General features: G+C 39.8%; 1 pseudogene; it reads left to right on the top strand.

The window, feature by feature from the left end:
* LOC122752982 overlaps positions 1-19,544 on the top strand; it is a 48,682-nt pseudogene extending 29,138 nt beyond the window's left edge.
* The last annotated feature ends 915 nt before the right edge of the window (positions 19,545-20,459 follow it).

Raw genomic sequence — 20,459 nt, 5'->3', positions numbered from 1 at the left:
GTGTGAGGGCCAAAATTTGATATACGGAGCATTATTTGGGTGACTCACCTTAATATTGGGGTCCCAGAAATATGAGGGACCTTTTGGGTTTAATCCTCCCCTCTGAACTTCCCTTTTTAGATATTTCTCCCAGTCCAACAAGAAAGGAGCCTCTAAGCTTTAGTTCACAAAAGGATCAGATTTTATTACTTGGGAATTAATTAAACAACAAAGGTGAAACTAATAAAAATCAAAGATAAGGAAATAGGAAAATAGAAATACAGATAGATATTCTTAACTCTAAACTTAGCCTACGCAATCCCCAGGTCGTTTTCTATAAAGCTAGTTCAAAGGAATTTAGGGTTTTCTGTAAGTAACTCACCCAACATCTGAACAACCCACCAGTCTAAGGTTGCTCATGTGCTGCCAGGACAGCATTCCCCAGATGGTGAGGGAACTAGAATTCCAGAAATGACTCAAGAGCTAGCTTTCCGGAATTGCCCTCCAACCTCTCTTCAGGGAGCGTTCAATCCTTTCTCCCCCAAAAGGGGAGGTCCTTCAAAAGCTGCCTATACCACAAATAATTTTTACCACAACAGCTTTCCTGAAGAGAAGGAAGAATTTCCTAAATAGTGCTAGCCTCGGGGGCTGCCTTCAGTAACCCCAAGTTAAAGCATCTATCTTTTTTGAAGGGAATTTCCTGAGAAAAACATCTTTTGGTGAGATTGTGCAAATAGTCCCTAGTTCATAGAGGAGCAGTGAAAAAGAAGAGAATCCATGATATGGAGAAACAAAGGATGAAGTGAGTTCAGTAGGGCTGCTTTTCTAGCTTCCTCAAATGTATTTCCCTTCTGGCCATGGCTAAGTTCTTGGAGCTTGTGATCCATAAGGCTGAATGTCTACATGGGTCTCTATGGGATGAAAGATGGCCTCAGTAAAATGTGGAGACCATTGCCTAAATTTGTTCCATTTCTTATGGGACACCAAATCACAAAGTGGCACTATGAACTCTCTGGAAAGAGAGGTTCATTTGAATGATGTTCACTCTCCTTCAATCCTCTCTGGGTTCCACTGCTGACTCTCTGGACCTCTTTCTCCATTATGCTAGGTACCTTCCCTACCTCCCCACTTCTCAGTTTTATTTATGTTTTTGTCTTCCTTGAAGGTAAGGACTGTCTTTCTTTTTGCTTATATTTGTATTCCTAGTGCTTAGCACAATGCCTAGGACATAGTAAGCACCAGTAATATTTGTTGACTTGAATTAGCTCCCACATCCAACCTCATATGTGCCCCCTTCTCTCCTCTGACACTGCCACCACTCTAGCACAGGCCCTCATCACTTTATGTTTTGTTTTTTTTTGGTTTTTTTTTTTTGGCAGGGCCATGGGGGTTAAGTGACTTGCCCAGGGTCACACAGCTAGTAAGTGTGAAGTGTCTGAGGCCAGATTTGAACTCAGGTCCTCCTGAATCCAGGGCCGGTGCTTTATCCACTGCGCCACCTAGCTGCCCCCCCTCATCACTTTATGACTAGACTATTGGGGCAGCTAGGTGGCGCAGTGGATAAAGCACCGGCCCTGGATTCAGGAGGACCTGAGTTCAAATCTGGCCTCAGACACTTCACACTTACTAGCTGTGTGACCCTGGGCAAGTCACTTAACCCTCATTGCTCCCCCCCAAAAAAACCCAACTCCATCATTGCCCAACTTAAAAAAAATTAAAAAATAACAAAAATGACTAGACTATTGCAATAGTCTGATAGTGGGTCTCTCTTCCTCAAATCTCTCCCCGCCTTAGTCCATCCTCTACTCAGCTATCAAATTGAGCAAAAGAGCAGGCCTGATCACATTATGTGCCCCTCTCAATAAACTTCAGTGGCTCCCTATCACCTCCAGGATCAAATATTAAAATCCTCTGTTTGGTGTTTAAAGGCCTTTATAACTTGCCGCCTCTCCCACCTTTCCAGACTTCTTATACCTTAGTTCTTTCTCCTCCCTCTCCCCACCTACTCTTCAATCCAGTTGCATTGGTCTCATTGCTATTCCTTAAACAAGACACTATCTCCTGACTTCAGGCATTTGTCTGGCTGTCCCCTATGCCTGGATTGCTCTCCCTCCTCATCTCTTCTTCCTGTCTTCCTTAAAACTCTATCTCAAGGGGCAGCTAGGTGGCACAGTGGATAAAGCACCAGCCCTGGATTCAGGAGGACCTGAGTTCAAATCTGGCCTCAAACACTTGACACTTGCTAGCTGTGTGACCCTGGGCAAGTCACTTGCCCAGCCAAAAAAAAAAAAAACGAACAATTGAATGAATGAATGAATGCATAGATAGATAGATAGATAGATTGATAGATAGATAGAGATAAATAGATAAGGGGGCAGCTAGGTGGTGCAATGGATAAAGCACCAGCCCTAGATTCAGGAGGACCTGAATTCAAATCCGGCCTCAGACACTTGACACTTACTAGCTGTGTGACCCTGGACAAGTCACTTAACCCTCATTGCCCCCCCCCCCCCCCCAAAAAACAACAACTCCATCTCACATTCCTCCTTCTGAAAAAACATTCCCAATTATTATTAAAATTATTCACCCCTAAGGCTAGAGCCTTCCCTTTAAGATAATTTTTAACTTATCCTTTCTATATCTTGCTTTTACATAGTTGTTTGTGTGTTGTCTCCCCTATTAGCCTGTGAACTCCTTCAGAGTCTTTTGTCTTTCTTTGTATTCCCAGAACTTAGCACAGTGCCTGGCAAATAGTGGGCACTTAATAAAGTTTTAATACTCAATGGGAGGTTGCCCCATTGACCACCCAAATTTCAGTGTCCTTCTGAAACAAATCGGAACTACAGCATGGTAAAAAGTCCATAGAAAATCATGATGACACCTGAAAGATGCCTTGAAGAAACAGTTTGAGGAGCATGTGCAGACAAGAAAATAATTTTCTAAAGGATTCCAGTCAGCTAAACATCTTTGAAGGGAATTTAAGGGAAACATCTTTGATTGGATGAAGAGTCATTTTAAAAAAGGCTTGTTTATTTCAGCTTTCTCTTCTTGGCCTCAGTGCTTTTATGAGAGTTTGGCAATTAATTAAGGGAGTGGAGCCTATTACTTTGTTAGTTTGAAAGGTTCATTGGAATCCTTGACATCCTGGCATTCCAGAGTTACTATTTGTATCCAGTTCAACATCAGTGCCCCAAGTTATGAGAATCATCTCCATTGGCATTTTGTTGTTCCAGGGCCTAGATTTTGTAGTTAGGACAACATCCAATCTTGGTCATCACCTGAGGAGCAAGGTGTGACCTTTGAGAATGACCTTTGGGAAACCATCCCAGTGATATGTCATCCAGCAATCATTTTGCATTTGAATATGAATTTGGTGGGACCAATGCTATGTAGGAACTGAACTAAGTTGTGAACCTAATCTCTATCCTTCTAACCACCTCCCCAGAAACAAAGGTGGTATAGGGGAGTTTATGACCCCAAGGTGTTGAAGAAAATATTTGTATGTTTGAACTTGATCTATCTTTGTTTTATAAATTTAATCTGGGGCATCTAGGTGTCGCAATGGATAAAGCACCAGCCCTGGATTCAGGAGGACCTGAGTTAAAATCTGGCCTCAGACACTTGACACTTACTAGCTGTGTGACCCTGGGCAAGTCACTGAACTCTCACTGCTCTGCAAAAAAAATTAATCTGATGATAAATGGTTCAATGGAACTTGGGGGTGCTAGTCACTGACACCCTAATCAATGGAGCAAAGACAACTTGTAGGGGTTTAAATCCATGGCAGAGAAAATAGATGTCCAAAAGCCTTTCAGGGGTATCCTAGAACCCTGATGAGAACATACAACAGCCCTGGTCCTGCGAGGGCCAGACCAGAGCATACATTTTACACCTTAGTATTTAAAATTAAGTTAGAGTAGGAGGAAGAATATAAATTAGTAGAAAGCCTAATTGGAAGACTTTCCTAACACTGTTGTGAGAATCCAAAGTGTCTCCTATTCTCAGTTTCAATTTTACCTTTTTTATGTAATGAATAAAATAAAATTTAGCCCAACAGTCTTCCATGCATCAGTAAATGACCAGAGGATTGTAGACTTAGAGCTGGAAGTGGTGTTATCAAACTGAAATAGGAACCGATTGCTACAGGATACATATCAGTGTAGAACACCACAAATTAATGGTGTCTATGGTGTATTGTATTTTTATTTATTTTGTTAAACATTTTCCAAGTACATTTTAATCTGGTTGGGGGACTTTTGTAAATTTTGGTGCTTCCATTTGTCATCCCTGCCCTAGAGGATTGTCAGGTCATTCATCACCCTGGTCAAGCCATAACCAGAGTATTGTGTTCAATGATGTATGAATGAATACCCATGGCAAAAAGAAAAATTCAAATTGGCCTTCAGTGTTCTGCAACTCTTGTCTACTTCTGATAGTGGCAGAACAGGCAGGGAGGAGGGGAATCACACAGGTGGTTTAGAGAAATGATAACTTAACTGTTAATACTATAAATATGAGTTCCTTGGACAATGTCCTATGGACATATTACTAGAAAAACAGAATTGTATCAATCTTGACATTCTTGCTATAAAACAAGACCAGAAGCTGAAATAGAATCACAGCTTAAATAGAAGGATGGTTCACAAGTGATCCTTGGGCAGGCAGACAAAGGAGTTGACCAGTTTGGTTTTACTTTGTGTCCAAAGGCAACAAGAAACATAGTTTCATGGGTGATTTGATTGTTTCACGTTGCTTTCCCTGAGATCACTACATTTTGTATGACCCAATATCTATTGCAGAGGATGAAAGGGCAGAAAAATTATATGAAGAATTTGATAAGACCCTCCAAATTGAATTAACACATACACTGATACTCAGTGACTTCAATGGAAGGGTGAGGATTATACAAAATATGGATCAGAAATAAATGATGAGAAAGGCCTGTAGACTTCAAAGAAGTCTCATACTTATATATTATGAATATTTTCTTTCAGTCCTGCCTTCCCCTAAGAGTCACCACACTGACCCAGTGAGAAGTTCCATGGATTTGTTTGCAATTAACCTCTTCCTGCCTCCATCTCATCCCTGGACTGGTGAAGAAGTGAAGAGATACCTAGAGAATTGCCTTCAGGTATGTTCTTCCTGCACCCCCATCCCCTACTTCTGAGGACCCAGCAATTGGTCAAGGCACAGCTGACTTTTTTCCTCTTCTATAGCTCACCTCCAGACACCAGTTGGGGAATGTCTGAGCAAATTATAGTACATGAATGTAATGGAATATTACTTAGCACTAAGAATCTATGAAAGGGAAAGATTCAGGGATATCTGGAAGGATTTGTATGAACTGATGTAGAATGAAGTGAAGGAAGACCTATGATTAATGCAATGACTAATCATTAGCAAAGAGGAGATGGATATAGAATGAGACATACGTTTTCATACATCAACAAAAGTGAATTTGTTTTGCTTGACTGTACTTGTTAAAAGGGTGGACTTTTATGTGGATGGGGAGGGAGTGGTGGGGTAATGATAATAATATCAAAAAAGGAGATGAAGAGAAGGAAAAGAGAGGCAATGAAAACAAAATTAAATACACAAAAGAGCAGGATGCTCAGAAGGGGACCAGAAACAGAACAGTGTTGTGAAAAGCGATATATCGTCTAAAATAGAGTCACTTAATTCAGTCCCTTAAGGGCTGTTTGCCTCCCTGGGTTGTTGTGAGGATCAAATGTATTCGTAAAGCACTTAGCACTGTTCCTGGTACATAGTAAGCAGTATATAAATGTTAAGGCTGCTGCTGCTGCTGTTTTGTTTGTTTTTGTTTTTTTGTATAGAGAAATGTTCATGTCGATGTTTGCCAAATTTATGAGAATATTTTAAAAATTTGAGAAATGAATCAGAAATAAATCAGAACGTGGTTTGTTGTGAATAACAATTTTTTAAAAAATGAAATTGATCATATGTAAGGTAGCAAGCATCTGGTTACTGACATGGGAGTCATTTGTCAGTTGGAGGTCTCCACAATTATAACACAAAGTTGCTAGAGCGACGGTCAAAAAGGGGTACTAGGAAAATGGCCAGGTTTGGTGAAATTACTTGTGTTTTAATCGAGGCTTTGCTTCTACCCAGTGACCCTGGGCTAGTCACTTAAAGCAATCTCCCGCTTTTCCCTTTGGTTCGCTATTAAAACCAACGATACGCTGAGGCCTCCCAAATTCCCAGAGAGGCACCGGAAGTGCGACTAGGAGATGGACCCGTTCAGCCGTTGGAACGCAAATACTGACCCCCCCCTTCCGGCCTATGTGCCTTTCTCGGTGCACGTGGCTTGTGTCCAGAATTACGGATTGAGTCCGCTTCCAGGGACCAAGTAGGGAGGAAACTGTAGCCGCTGGGGGCGGGCCTGAGGGCGGGCACTGTTTATTGCAAGCCCCGGGGGCGGGAATTGGGGGTGGTGGTGTCTTGGCCTTGGGGTCCCCGGGAGCTCGAGATGAGAGGAGCCACCGGCCGGCGGGTCCCAGCAGGCAGGGGGCTGTAGGCGCGGATTGGGAGAGGGCGGGGCACGTGACTTAAAGACCTCTGAAGATAGAGCGAAGGAACCGCGTAGAGGAGCCGGCTCCTAACGGGGCTCTTCCCTTCGGAACGAAAACTCAAATCGATTCCTGAAGTCTAGAATGGCTTTTCCAACGTGACCACACCCTGAAATTTCTGATTGCTTTCTCTGACATCCAGCTGGGGTCACACCTTACCTGCCATTGTAGCTGGTGGCTTACAGGTGTAATTCTCTGGTCAACCTGACAATTCAGGGCATAGATCTTAAGCCCCTAAGTGGCAATTCGGGGTACGTTTGTTAAGACCCTAGGTTGCAGTTCAGGGTATGGTTCTTGAGCCTTTGCTACAAAGCCCTGTTCTTACCTTGAGGAGGAGGAGGAGTTGTAGTGGTGAAGGTTAGAGGGATGGAGACGTGTGTGGACATGCGTGTGAAAACTATGTTTCTTAATACCCTTATCTCTCTCAGATCTTCAGCACACTTGGAAACTCCAGGATAAAACAGTGGGGACTTCAAGTTTGATTTTCCACAACACAAACTCTAAGCCAGAGCAGGCTTGATGGCAGCAAATTCAAGGGAGGTGGCGTCCATAGTTCCCCAAACCTTGGATCCAGAGAAGGAAGGAATCCATCAGGTGTGGTCCTGTGTTAGTTGGTGGGATATGGCTCTTGTTGTTTAAGCGTTTTTTCCTTTAGGTTCCCTGCTCTTCTCCCCAAGCTCCCCTTTTGGGGAATAGCTCAGGTGTCTGGGGAAAATCTTTATGGAGCATACCGGCCTCATAGATGAATTTTGTTGAGTGTATATGCGTGGGTTTTTGAGTATCAAATTTTAATTTCTAAGGAAGTCCAATAAATTAGTAGAGAGTACACACCTTTTGTTAAGTACCATGCTAGGAGTTGGGGGGGACCAGAATAATATCATTAATAATTTCTGTTAATAAAACAAGACAACACATAAAACAGATGCAGTATTTTATTTAGTCCTTTGCCAGACTGAGTAACAGACAATCAAGACCACCAGGATTTTGGAAAATGGAGAGAATATTGTGCACTGGTATATGCTTCTTGGAGGAGATGGGTCTAGAATAAAAAGTAAAATATGGATAAGCTGGGTCACAGAAACAGCCATAATTATGGTGATCTTGTACAATGAAGGAACAGGCCTGCACTGGAACAGAGTGTTCTGCTGAGTCATTAATGATAAGGTGGCCTGTTCACAATGAAGCCAGATTTTTTTTTTTGAGGGCCCCAAACTGAGGAATTTAGATATTGTATAAGTATTTTGGGAGCTATTAAAAGTTTGTGTTGAATAATATGAAAGCAGTGGTAGACTATGCAATGGATTAGAGAGAGGAGGTAGGCAGATTGGTTAGGATATAAAAGAGTAATCCAGGAATGAAATGGTATAGAGCTGGACTAGAGTAATGGCAGTAGAAGTGGAAGGAGTGTGTAGGAGAGAGCTTTGCAGAACAAAGTCCAGAGAGTGAAGGAGGTGAGATGAGCCAAATTTGACTTCAGAGTATCAGTACCCTTTTTGTTTTCTGTATTGGTCAAGAATCACTAAGTAGGACTGGGAATTTCAAGTTTTTTTCTTGCCCTTAGGTAAAGATAAATTAATTTTTTTCTAATAGTATCATTCCACATGTTAATTTTTAATCAGCACCTTGTTAGAGAGGGTCTAGGGATTTTTAGATTATTTTATCTTCCTGTTACCTTGGAAAACAGACCAAACTTCAGGTTCTTGGTCCTGTCTTCAGAAAACAAATTCAACAAAAAAATGAAACACTCTGGGAGAAACCAGGAAGGAGATAATTTATACATAATCTAAACTCTCAAAGAGTTTATGATCTGATGGACAGTAAAATCTATTGGATTATAGGATTTAGAGCTGGTCATCTCCTTCATTTTACAGGTGAGGAAACTTCAATCCAGAGGTAAAATGTCTTGTGTAGGGTCACACAGGTAGAGAGTGGCCCAGCTAGGATTTGATCTCAGGCATTCTGACAACAAATCCACCACATCCCAAGTACACAAAATTATTATGTAATTTCTGAGAAAGGGGAGTGGTTAGACTATTTGGAATCCTGTTGATATTTATTTATTTATTTGTTTGTTTGTTTGTTTGTGGGGAAATGGGGGTTAAGCGACCTGCCCAGGGTCACACAGCCAGCAAATGCCAAGTGTCTGAGGCCGGATTTGAACTCAGGTACTCCTGAAACCAGGGCCCGTGCTTTATCCACTGCACCATCTAGCTGCCCCATGTTTATTATTTATTTATTTATTTTGTTCCTGTTGATATTTTTTAATTTTAAGTTTCCACAGAAATTGCCAACTAAGCTCAACTTAATTCTGTTATAATGTTAATTGTCCACAGGCCTTGGCCCTGGTACCTGGACAAGAAATTTTGACTCAGACAGAATGGGAGTCAAAGAGATTCCAACTCCAGCCTGTGATAGATGAGCCTGAATGTGTGACCCTGGCACCCCACCTGCTGCTACAGAATGGTGAGAAGTAGAATCTCTTATGTTGGTTTTTTCCCCTCCTGTCTATGTCTCAATATAGATATAGCATATTTAGTAGACTTTGTTTCTAGTAGGTTTTAGACCAGATTATATAGCCTTTAACATACATCTGCCCTGCCTTTAAGAAACCTTGTAGTAATATTAACTTTTAACTTAAAAATGTGATCTAATTAGGAGTAACTCATTGTTCCTCATAACATGTTTGTTTTGAGAGATAAGGAAGGTAATATTTGAGGTTTTATTTATTTTGGCTAAGGAGTAATAATAAGGAAGATCTGAGTTCAAGTGTTGCCTCTGACACATACCGGCTTTGTGACTTTGGGCAGGTCATTTAGTTTCTCAGTGACCCCAGCAACTTTCGTAGACTATAAATTTCAGAATGTTTGCTGAAATGTATTTGTAGAAGGAATTTCCTCACAGTACAGTTTCCTGTACTAATGAAATCAAAGGTTTTGTTTGGGGCGTGCATGCCCCTATCAAAGCTAACTAAATCATGAATTCATGTTGGATGAAAATTTACAATTTAAACTAAAATTAATGTCCTTACATGGCTTTAAATTCTGGGTCATTTCTGGATCTAGATTAAATTCTGGATCAACTCTACATCCCAGCCAGTATGTTATTTAGAAATAATGGCTCATATTTTTTTAGTACTTTAGGGTTTAACAAATTGCTTTCTTCTCAAGAAACCTGTGAAAAAATAATAGTATTCTCTTTTTATATATTAATTCAGCAAGCATTTATTAAATGGCTACTGTGTACAAGCATTGTGTTAGGTGATGGGGATACAAAGACGAAGTGGAAAAAGGCCCTGCCCTTAAGGAACCACATTCTCCTAGTTGAGGATACAGTAAGAGAATTCTAACAATGAGGGGCACTGGGAAAGGCTTCACAGAGGAGGGGAGGCAGTGTGAGACATAGTGGATATAGAGTCCTATAAAGGGGATCAGGAAGAGGACCCTAGATCCTGCCATCGAATTATTTCATCTTAGTTTCAGTTTTCTAATCTGTAAAATGGGGGCAATCATAACTGTAGTTTCTACTTTACAAGGTTGTTTAGAGGCTCAGATGAGACCTTTGTGTTTTTATTTTATTTTATTTTTGAGGCAATTGGGGTTAAGTGACTTGCCCAGGGTCACACAGCTAGTTAAGTGTTAAGTGTCTGAGGCCGGATTTGAACTCAGGTCCTCCTCAATCCAGGGCCGGTGCTCTAGCCACTGCGCCACCTAGCTGCCTCCAGATGAGACCTTTGCAAACTTTAAAACACTACATAAATGGCAGTTATTGTTATTATTGAAAGATGCTCAAATTTCTTAGGAGGCTAAGAGAAAGAGAGAGAGGACATACATGTTGGATAGCCTGTGCAAAGCCATAGAGGTAGGAGATGTAATAGGAACAGCAAATAGGCCAATTTGTCTGTAATGTATCACATGAGCAAGGGAATGATATGATTGATTATATTTCAGTTAGGCTGGAGACAGATTCTGAAGAGCTTTGAATGCCAAGTTGTTTATTTATTATAGAGGCAATAGAGAGCCATTGAAGATTCTTGAGCCAGGGAATGATATGGTCAGACTCATTCTTTAAGATGATGCTTTTGGCAACAATTGGAGGGGGAGGGGGGATTAGAAAGGGGAGAGGCTAGAACCATAGAGATTAATAAGGAAGCTATTTCAATAGTCCCGGCAAGAGGTGATAAAACCTCAAAATAGGATGGTAGCTTGATGAGTGGAAAGGAGATGGAAGCAAGAGATGTTGTGGAGTTAGAATCAACAAGACTCCACAGTTGATTAGCTAATGGAGATGGGCGATTAGAATGAGAAACTTATCATGGGCAACTCCTAGGTTTTGAACTTGGGTGACTGGAAGGATAGTGGTGTTCTTTTTTCCAACAAAAATAGAGGTTTGGAAGAAGGGAGAGTTTAGATGGGGGAAGAAAACATCCTGTTTTAGACATGTTAGATTTGAGATCCCCACAAGGCATCCAGATGGAGATGTCTAGAAATTAGTTGGTAGTGACTGAAGCTCAGGAAAGAACTCATTCAGTTTTGAGGAAACATCTTCATAGAGATGATAATTGGACGTTTGGGAATGTTGTAAGATGGTGTGATGAGAGAAGTAGCCTCAGAATGGAACCTTGATGGGTATGAATGCGCCTCGTTAACTGATAACCAACAGAAGATACTGAGGGCTAGTCATAAGTAGGAAGAGAACCAGAAAAAGAGCAGTATCACAAAGGCCCTTGAAAGAGAATATTTCAGAGTGATTGGCAGAGAGAACTAGTACAATTTGAATAAGACTTCTCACAATGCTTAAGGATAAGTCCAGAAGGGCAAAGGAAAGAAATAAGCATTTATTGAATGACTACCATTTGCCAGGCATTCTGCCAAATACTTTTACAAATTTTATCTCATTTGATTCTTGCCTTTCCCTGGGAGGTAGGTGCTCTTTTTCTCCCTATTTTATAGTTAAGAAAACTGAGGCAGACAGAATAAGTGACTTTCCCAAGGTCACACAGCTGTTAGGTGTCTAAGGTTGTATTTGAACTCAGGTCTTCCTGACTTCAGAGCTCTCTGGACTATGCCACTTAGCTCCCTGAAGACAGAGAAAAGGCCATCAGAAAGAAAGAAAGAAAGAAAGAGAAAGAAAGAAAGACAGACAGACAGACAGACAGAAAGAAAGAAAGAAAGAAAGAAAGAAAGAAAGAAAGAAAGAAAGAAAGAAAGAAAGACATTTACTAGATCCAGATGGCTCTGGAAGAGTGAGGCTGGTGACTTTGCATAGCCCTCCCTCACTTAAATCCAATTCAGTGCAAATCATGGCATCACCCCGTGTCATGGTCCTCTTCGGAAGGAAGGACAAACAAACAACAATAATACTAAGTCTTAAGACACTTTTTCTCTTTTAGGTGGCAAGGTTCTCACACTGTCAGTTCCCTCTGCTGCTGATGTCCCTTCAGCAGTATTGTTTGCCTTAAAAGACCTTGCCTACTGGGAGAACTACAGTCAGTTACAGTCAGTTGACCTTGCCCAGCTTCGATCATAATCACCCTGTGAAAATGCTTTTTCCCCCCTATGAATGTAATTCTGCACATGTTTTCATATTTTACAGTTGGAAATCTAAGAACACTTAGTGCCCAGGATGTGTTTGAAACCTGGAATGCCTGCTCTTCTTCCCCACACCCATCAGTTATCAAACTCTATTGCCTTTATCACTACATTCTTTCTATTCCTTCCCAACTCCAATTCCTTAGTCTCCTACACCATTTAATAGCTTTTATTTGCTGCTTTAAAAAGTTTTTGTTGATTCAGTTGGTTTTGTATTATGGTCATTACACCCTTCCTTGCTACAAGAATGTTTAAACAAAAATATCTAATACAAAAACAGTGTCTTACAGTACATACAATATTCTTTCCCTTATCTTTGTCTTGAAGGAGAAGATATATTGCATTATCCAACTTTTCTAGGACCCTCATTGATTATTTCCAGATTTTCACTTGAGTTATCACCCCTTAAACCTCCTTGCTCCATTAAGCCCTTCCTTGTAACAAAGAAAAGCATATAAGCAAAGCCATAGTGGCCTCATCTGACTGTGTGTGCTATATCCCATAGCTGTAGTCCCAACCTGTGTACTGGGAGCCCAGAAGTCTTTCCTTTTCATTTCTCTGGGACTCATTAAAATTCATCAGTGTTTGACTACTTTGGAGGGTTACCGTTTTTTTTTTTTTCCAGGGCAGTGAGGGTTAAGTGACTTGCCCATGGTCACACAGCTAGTAAGTGTCAAGTGTCTGAGGCCAGGTTTGAACTCAGGTCCTCCTGAATCCAGGGCCAGTGCTTTATCCACTGCACCATCTAGCTGTCTCCGAGTTTTTGTTTTGTTTGTTTGTTGTGGTGAGGCAATTGGGGGTTACCATTTATTTTTATAGTGATTATCATGTCTCTTGATTCTGTTCTCTTCAAATTGTTCCATTACTTCATACAGGTCTTCCTATGTTTCTAGATATTTATTATTTCTTATGTCATAGCATACCACATATTTATATACCACAATTTGTTAAACTATTCCCCAATTAATGGATACCCATTTTGTTTCCAAGTTTTAGCTACAAAGAGTGCTTCTATTAATGGTGTGTGTGTGTGTGTGTGTGTGGGTCTTATGTATAAACAAGAAAGACTTTTCTGTCATTTGACTATTTGGGTATTTATGCCTCATAATGAGATAAGTTGATAGGCATGAGGAGATTTTTACTTTTGGGCATAATTTAATATTGATTTATAGAATTTACAGAATCAGGGGCAGCTAGGTGGCGCCGTGGATAAAGCACCAGCCTTGGATTCAGGAATACCTGAGTTCAAATCTGGCCTCAGACACTTGACACTTACTAGCTGTGTGACCCTAGGCAAGTCACTTAACCCCCATTGCCCCACAAAAAAAAAAAAAAGAATTTATAGAATCAGACCAATTGCTGTGGAAATCTCTTGTATCAGAATCCAAAGTGCTGGGCTTTCTCATATGTGCCTTGCTATACTTCTTTTGCTCCACAGTGGTGGGGCTAGTGGTTTATCAGATAAAAAAGAAATGCTTTGAATCCTGAAATCAGGAGAGAGGGAGCTGTCAGGTAAATATTATCAGTTCCCCATACCTCCTTTTCTCTGACTTTTCTAAATAGTCTATATTTGACCTCAGCGGAGTATTTAGAAGTTCAATTGGGTTTTTCAGGATTGGGTAATTCAAATTTTTGAGGTGGGGATTGAAGTATAAGTGATGAGTCATAGATCAGCTGCGTTTTTTTTCTCTCCTGTCCTACTTAGCATACAAATTGTTCATGATCAGATACTACCTGTACAAAGGAGAAATCCTGAACTGGTAGATTAGTATCTCCCAGTAGATCTTGACATTTTACCTGGATGATTTCCAAGCAGTTTCCCCTCCCTTCCCCCCCCCTCCCCCCTCCCCCCCCTTCTCTCACTCAGGTTTCTAAAATTTTCAATAGTGAATGGAACACGTTAAGATTTAGGCTTTCTCTCAACTAGTTCATTTATTTGTACCTCAAAATGTCTTTTCATTTTCATTTTTTGTATGATTTCTAAATTCTTTGCATTTTACCTTTTTTCACATTCGTTTTTTATGACATTTTGGATATACTGTTATTGAACTCTTCCCCCTTTCTTCTTCCATAACACCTCCCCTCCCCTATACCCCCAGTTGAAACTTTGAAGGGATACTAGAGGGTTTAGTGCTTGGATTGTAGATGGAGAAGTAGGCTATGTTCAGGGAACTGAGTAAGAAAAGAAGAATCTTAGTCACTGCCAACTGATCAGAGACATTTAAGTATTAGAACTGTGTACAGGTTGGCAGTCATAAGCATGTGGACTAAATAAGAGTCCAGCTTTGTCTACTTGAAGAAGTTTTAACAATATCACAATCCTATATGAATTTGGAATTTTCCCTAATCTTCTCAGGCCCCATGAGGAAGAAGGAGTTCTCATCACCTTCCCTAATTCTTACTAACAGTTTTGTTTTGAGTTTCTGAGCAGCAGGTTTAACCTTGTCTCCAACTCCCTAGAAAAGTCTTTCAACTAACTCACTGTCCCCTTTTGCTCTACTACCCATCAAGAGGCTTAGGTTCCTTTATCTTTTGTTAAATTGGCGCACAGCATATTCCTTAGACTCAGATTACCATTACCAATTACCATTACCATCCTTTATCCTCAGGTATTCTGCTGTCTAAAACAAAGATCTGTACAGGAAGGCATATTTATTGTATTATTCAGCTCTGGCACCATATTTTAGGGAGAATGTTGGCAAGCTGCCCAGAGGAAGCCAACCAGGTTGGTGAAGATTGGAGATGAGTTGAAGAAACTTGGGGTGTTTAGCCTGGAAAAGAGGTAGGGGAGTATAGCTGTCTTTAATCTTGACTCTGCCACTTATTCCCTGTATAGTTTTGGGAAACTCATTTAATATCTCTGGACCTCAGTTTCTTTTTCTATAAAATAAGAGGGGGTGGACTAGATGACCTCTAAAGGCCTTCTAACTATACATTTATTATTTAGTGGTAGAGCCAGCGGTACTGTGGGAAGCTCTATGGGGATCTTGAAGAAATTTTGGATGATGGGTTTGTTTATAGCTACTCTTAAGTAGCCTTGTCAATATGTGGCTGCCAAATGAAGGTGAAAGCTATGACTTCTTTGGCCACTAATGGACAAAAGTAAGATAAGAAGTAGAACTAGATCAAGGTTAAGACTCAAAAGACTTCTTTGGCTATCCATACAAATTATGAATTGGTTTGGCTCATATTCACATTTACATGTGAACTGTACTCTTGCTTCTTCTTCAGTTTCCTTCACTTTAGCACAAGAATTAGGTGACATTTGCATTTTCTGTTTATTATGTCAGGTGGTGAGACCAGGACCACAAATGAAGAGGCGACTTTGAAGCAGGAAATTTTAGATAATAATTATCAATTATTACATACAGAAGAACAACCACCCATGTTTAATGAATATGGGAATTCTTTCAATCAGAACTCAGCCATAGTTGGACTTAAAGTATTCCAAACTAAAGAAGAGGCTTATGATTGTCAGAAGTGTGGAGAAAGTTTTATTTCTATGGCCCATCTTACTCAACACCAGAGCCTTCATGCTGGACAGGGTCGTTATGAATGTTATGAATGTGGGAAAAGGTTTAACCGGAGTTATGACCTGATTAGACATCAAGTTATTCATACTGGAGAGAGACCCTTTTCCTGTAATGAATGTGGGAAAACCTTTAAGCGAAAATCAACACTTATTGAACACCAGAATATTCATACTGGCGAAAAACCTTATAGATGTAACAAATGTGGAAGAGCCTTCCGGCAGAACACAGGCCTAATTGAACATCAGAAAATTCATACCATTGAGAAACCTTACAAATGTAATGAATGTGAAAAGGCTTTCAGCAATAGTTCAAGCCTTCTTCAGCATCAGATTGCACACACTGGGGAAAAGCCCTACAAATGTGATGAATGTGGAAAAGCTTTCATAAATAGCTCAAGTCTCCTTCGACATCATAATATTCACAAAGGAGGAAAACTCTATAAATGTGAGGAATGTGGGAAAACTTTGAGTAATAGTTTGAGCTTTTTTCAGCATTTGAAAATTCATACTGGAGAGAAACCATATAAATGTAATGACTGTGGGAAAGGTTTTATATGTAATTCATACCTTGTTGAACATAAAAGAATTCATACTGGAGAAAGACCCTATGTATGTAAAGAATGTGGAAAAGCTTTCAGGCGGTCCTGGAACCTTACTGAGCATCAGAGAAGTCATAACTCAGAGAAATCCTATAGGTGTATTGAGTGTGGAAAAGCTTTCAAGAATAGCTCAAGTCTTTTTCATCATCAAAGGATCCATAGTGGAGGGAAACCCTTTGACTGTAATGAATGTGGTATGGCTTTCAGGCGCAAATCACGCCTTATTGACCATCAAAGAATTCATACTGGAGAAAAACCATATGAATGTGACAAATGCATGAAGAGTTTTAGTCACCGTTCACAACTTCTTGAGCACATGAGAACTCACACTGGGGAAAAGCACTATGAATGTAATCAGTGTGGAAAATCCTTTACTAGGAATTCAGGCCTTTTACGTCACCAGAAAATACACACTGGAGAAAAACCATATGAATGTAATCAGTGTGGGAAAGCATTTAGCAATAGCTCATGCCTCATTGAGCATGAGAGAATACATACTACAGAGAAACCTTATAAATGTAACGAATGTGGGAAAGCTTTCTGTAAGAAATCATACCTCACTGGACATCAGGTAATTCACTCTAAAGAAAAACCCTACAAATGTAATGAATGTGGCAAATCATACAGTCGACGTTTCCGTCTTGTTGAACATCAGAGAATTCATACTGGAGAGAAACCCTATGAATGTAGTGAATGTGGGAAAGCTTTTAGTCGAAGTGCACTTTTTATTAAACACCAGATAATTCATACCAAAGAGAAGCCCTATATATGTGATCAGTGTGGCAAAGCTTTTAGCCTGAGAAAACATCTTGTTCAACACCAGAGAATCCATTCTGAAGAGAAGCCTTTCAAATGCAATGAATGTGGGAAAGCCTTCCGGCACAAGTCAACTTTTCATGACCATCAGAAAACACACACTGGAGATAAACCCTGTAAATGTAATGAATGTGGGAAATCTTTCAATCGGATCTTTCACCTTATTGAACATCAGAGAACTCATACTAAAGAAAAACCTTATGAGTGTAATGAATGTGGGAAATCTTTTAGTCGAAGCTCAGTTTTTATTAAGCACCAGAAAATTCATACTAAAGAGAAACTAGATTAACATGATTAATATGGGGAAGCTTTTAGTTTAATGCCACACTTTGTTGACTATTGAAGAATTTCTACTTGGAAAAAAATGAATGTGGAGAAAGCCTTCAATAAGAGCTTACATGATTCAACACACCCAAATTTACATGATGCAAAACAGTTATTTTAAGAAATGGAAATTTCAGCCCTGTCTCAAGCAATGTTTCATATTTTTAAAATGACATAGATTGGGTAGTATCACTCTTATCACCATAGGGCAGTTCTGTAGACTCAGAAATAGAGTATATTCTTATAGGTCAGTCCCTCATTGCTTTTTGTCTAAACTATTGCAGTGCCCTCTAATTGGGTTCCCCGCTTAGTGTCTCCTCTCTTTCAAATCCATCCTTAACATTTCTGCCAGGTTGATATTTATAAAACACAAGTCCAACACAGTTTACCTCCCACATATCTTTCCAGTCTTATTTCAAATTACTCCCCTCATGTACTCTCTGTTACTGTCAAACTGGCTACTGGTTGCTCTTTATACATAACATTACATCTTTCTACATGCCTTTTTGCCCATCCCCCAAATCCCTACCACGATTAGAATGTGATTCCTCTTCATCTCTTGCCTCTTAGATTTTCTAGTTTCCTTCAAGGCTCATATTAGGTTCTTTTTAAGACAAGGCTGTTTCTGTTCTTCCCCCCTGCCCCTTTAGTGTTTTTTTCCCTCTTAAATTGTATATGTGTTATCACCCCCTGGAACAATAAGCTCCTTGAGGGCAGAAACTGTTTGATTTTTCTATTTGTTTCCTTAGTGCCTGCTATAATATTTTTCACTTAGTAGGCACTTGATAAATATTGGTTGAATTAAATTGGGTGTAGGCTCTGTCAGTGAAGGAAAAAGTATACTTGAAGTAAGCTCTAGAGCAGGCTATCCTTCCTGGAAAGCATTTTACTCCATTGTTTTCTTTATGTCAAGTAATCTGACATTTATTAATAGAAATTATTATATTAATATAGAATAGTGGAAGTAAAGGTACTTGCAGTAGTATATAGCTTAATAAAAAACTAGTATACAGGAGATACTGCCTCAGTATCTTTGAAGAGACCAGTTGTCAAACAAGAAGATGGAATTCAAGAAAAGGAAATAGAGATTGTATATCAGGCCAGTTTTTTGTTTTTGTTTTTTGATGCTGAATGAGGTTTTCCACCATTTATTGGTATTCTCCTCGCTTTGTTGGGGGGTGTCTTCACTATACAAAGAAGGAGATTACATGAGATCTCAAATTGTAATGTTCCCAGTGATGCTTTTCGAGGTCTATGGAGCAAGAACACAAAGCTACTGATAGGTTCCCCCTTTTTAAGAAGAATCACCAAATGCTTCCACTGTTGAGAGTGAGGATAATCCAATATTTCTTACACAATTCTCAATGGTCACAGTGAAAAGAGACCAGGATGAAGGGAAATCATCAGTATTGGCTTCTGTCCCAGTGTTAGTTAATAATTTTTTCTCTATGACCTCAAAGCCAGAAAAATAAATACGAATAGCAGGCAAGAAAATCCCTGTGTAGAAGTGATTTAAGTGGCACCCTGGGATTCAGGGGCTCCCACCTCTTGCCCACTTTTCCATAAAATTTTAGAGCTCTAAAGGAAATTAGGCAGCATCTAGTCTGGCCCCTTCATTTTGCAGATGAAAGAATTGGGATCCACAGAAGGCTACCAGGTCATGTATAGGGTGAAAGTTACACAAATATCCAGCCTTTGCCGGCTGTCTTTGGTTTAGTTATACAATCTCTGTTTTAATTTTTTTTTGAAGAAGGAAGTGGAATTTAAAAGATTACAGGTATGAACAGTGAGTCAAATCTAATAAGATGAAATGTAGGGGCAAATGGAAAATCTTTCACTTGGGTTGAAGATTCACCCATCAAGGAATAGATCATGCATTCTTAGAAAAGTGCATTTTAAAAAGACCCCCAACATGGAGAGTGCTGTCTGGACACCTTTTGATGGGCTGCAGAAAACAATATGAATGAATGATGCAATATAGCAGACAAAAAAGCTAATGTAATCTTAAGAAGTGTATGGCATCCACATAACAATAATAAAAGTATGACATCTAGGAGGAAGCTATTTATTCCACTGTTCTCTTCACTGGTTAGACTGTACCACATTTAGTTCTGGTTGCCAATTTTTAGGAAGGGTATTAGAAAACTGAAGCTGATATAGAGAAGTGTGATCTAGATCAAAGCTTCTTAAAATCTGGGTCATGACCCCATATGGGATCATGTAACTGAATATAGGGGTCGTGAAACATTTGGCAGCAAATGTTTGATTTGTATACCTATTTTATATACCTATATACTCAGGGTAGCATAAAAATTTCTCGGGTGAAAAGGGGTTACAAGTGGAAAAAGTTTAAGGAAGCCCTCATCTTTTCGGTGAAAGGACTAGAAAACATGCCACATGATGATCATTTCCAGAAATTGGCAGTGTTTATCCTGGAGAAAATACTTATAATGAGGGTTCTTAATCTTTTTTGATATCACCATTCTCACAAATTTTCTACCTCTACAATCCAGAACTATGGAATTCCTCTTGAATTTCAACCTTCTAGTCTTTAATTTCTTCTTATACTCCTAAACCTATGCTTTATCCTCACTAAAACCTCCTGTACCAACACTTTGCAGCTTTCCTATTCTGTCACCTGGCTTTCAACTCACTTGTCTCCTTTTGCAATGCTGACCCTGCAGATAACTAGCACATGCTCGAACTCCATAGAAAGTTTTCTTTTTGCCCTCTTTGTTTTTTTCCTGTTGATATTTTGCTCACCCCTACTTTGGGTTATTCCTACCACCCTCATTTTCCACTTCTATTCAAATGCATCTTAACACTGAGCCTCACATTACTGAAGTCACTGAACACAAGTCACACCATTGTACTGACTTCACTACAGATTGGTTGTCTGATACCACCTGCACTCCTCATACTGCATGGTAGTCCTTTCATGCTTCTTGATTGAAAATCACACCACAAACTTTTCAGAACCTTTCTTCTCTCCTCGAGTCTTCTACACAAGTCCTTGCTTTTATTCAGCAGAGGA

The sequence above is a fragment of the Dromiciops gliroides genome, chromosome 4 (genome assembly GCF_019393635.1).
Source record: "Dromiciops gliroides isolate mDroGli1 chromosome 4, mDroGli1.pri, whole genome shotgun sequence".
In the NCBI taxonomy this organism is placed as follows: domain Eukaryota; kingdom Metazoa; phylum Chordata; class Mammalia; order Microbiotheria; family Microbiotheriidae; genus Dromiciops; species Dromiciops gliroides.
The sequence above is the reverse complement of the archived record's forward strand: the minus strand, read 5'-3'. Positions and strand labels throughout refer to the sequence as shown.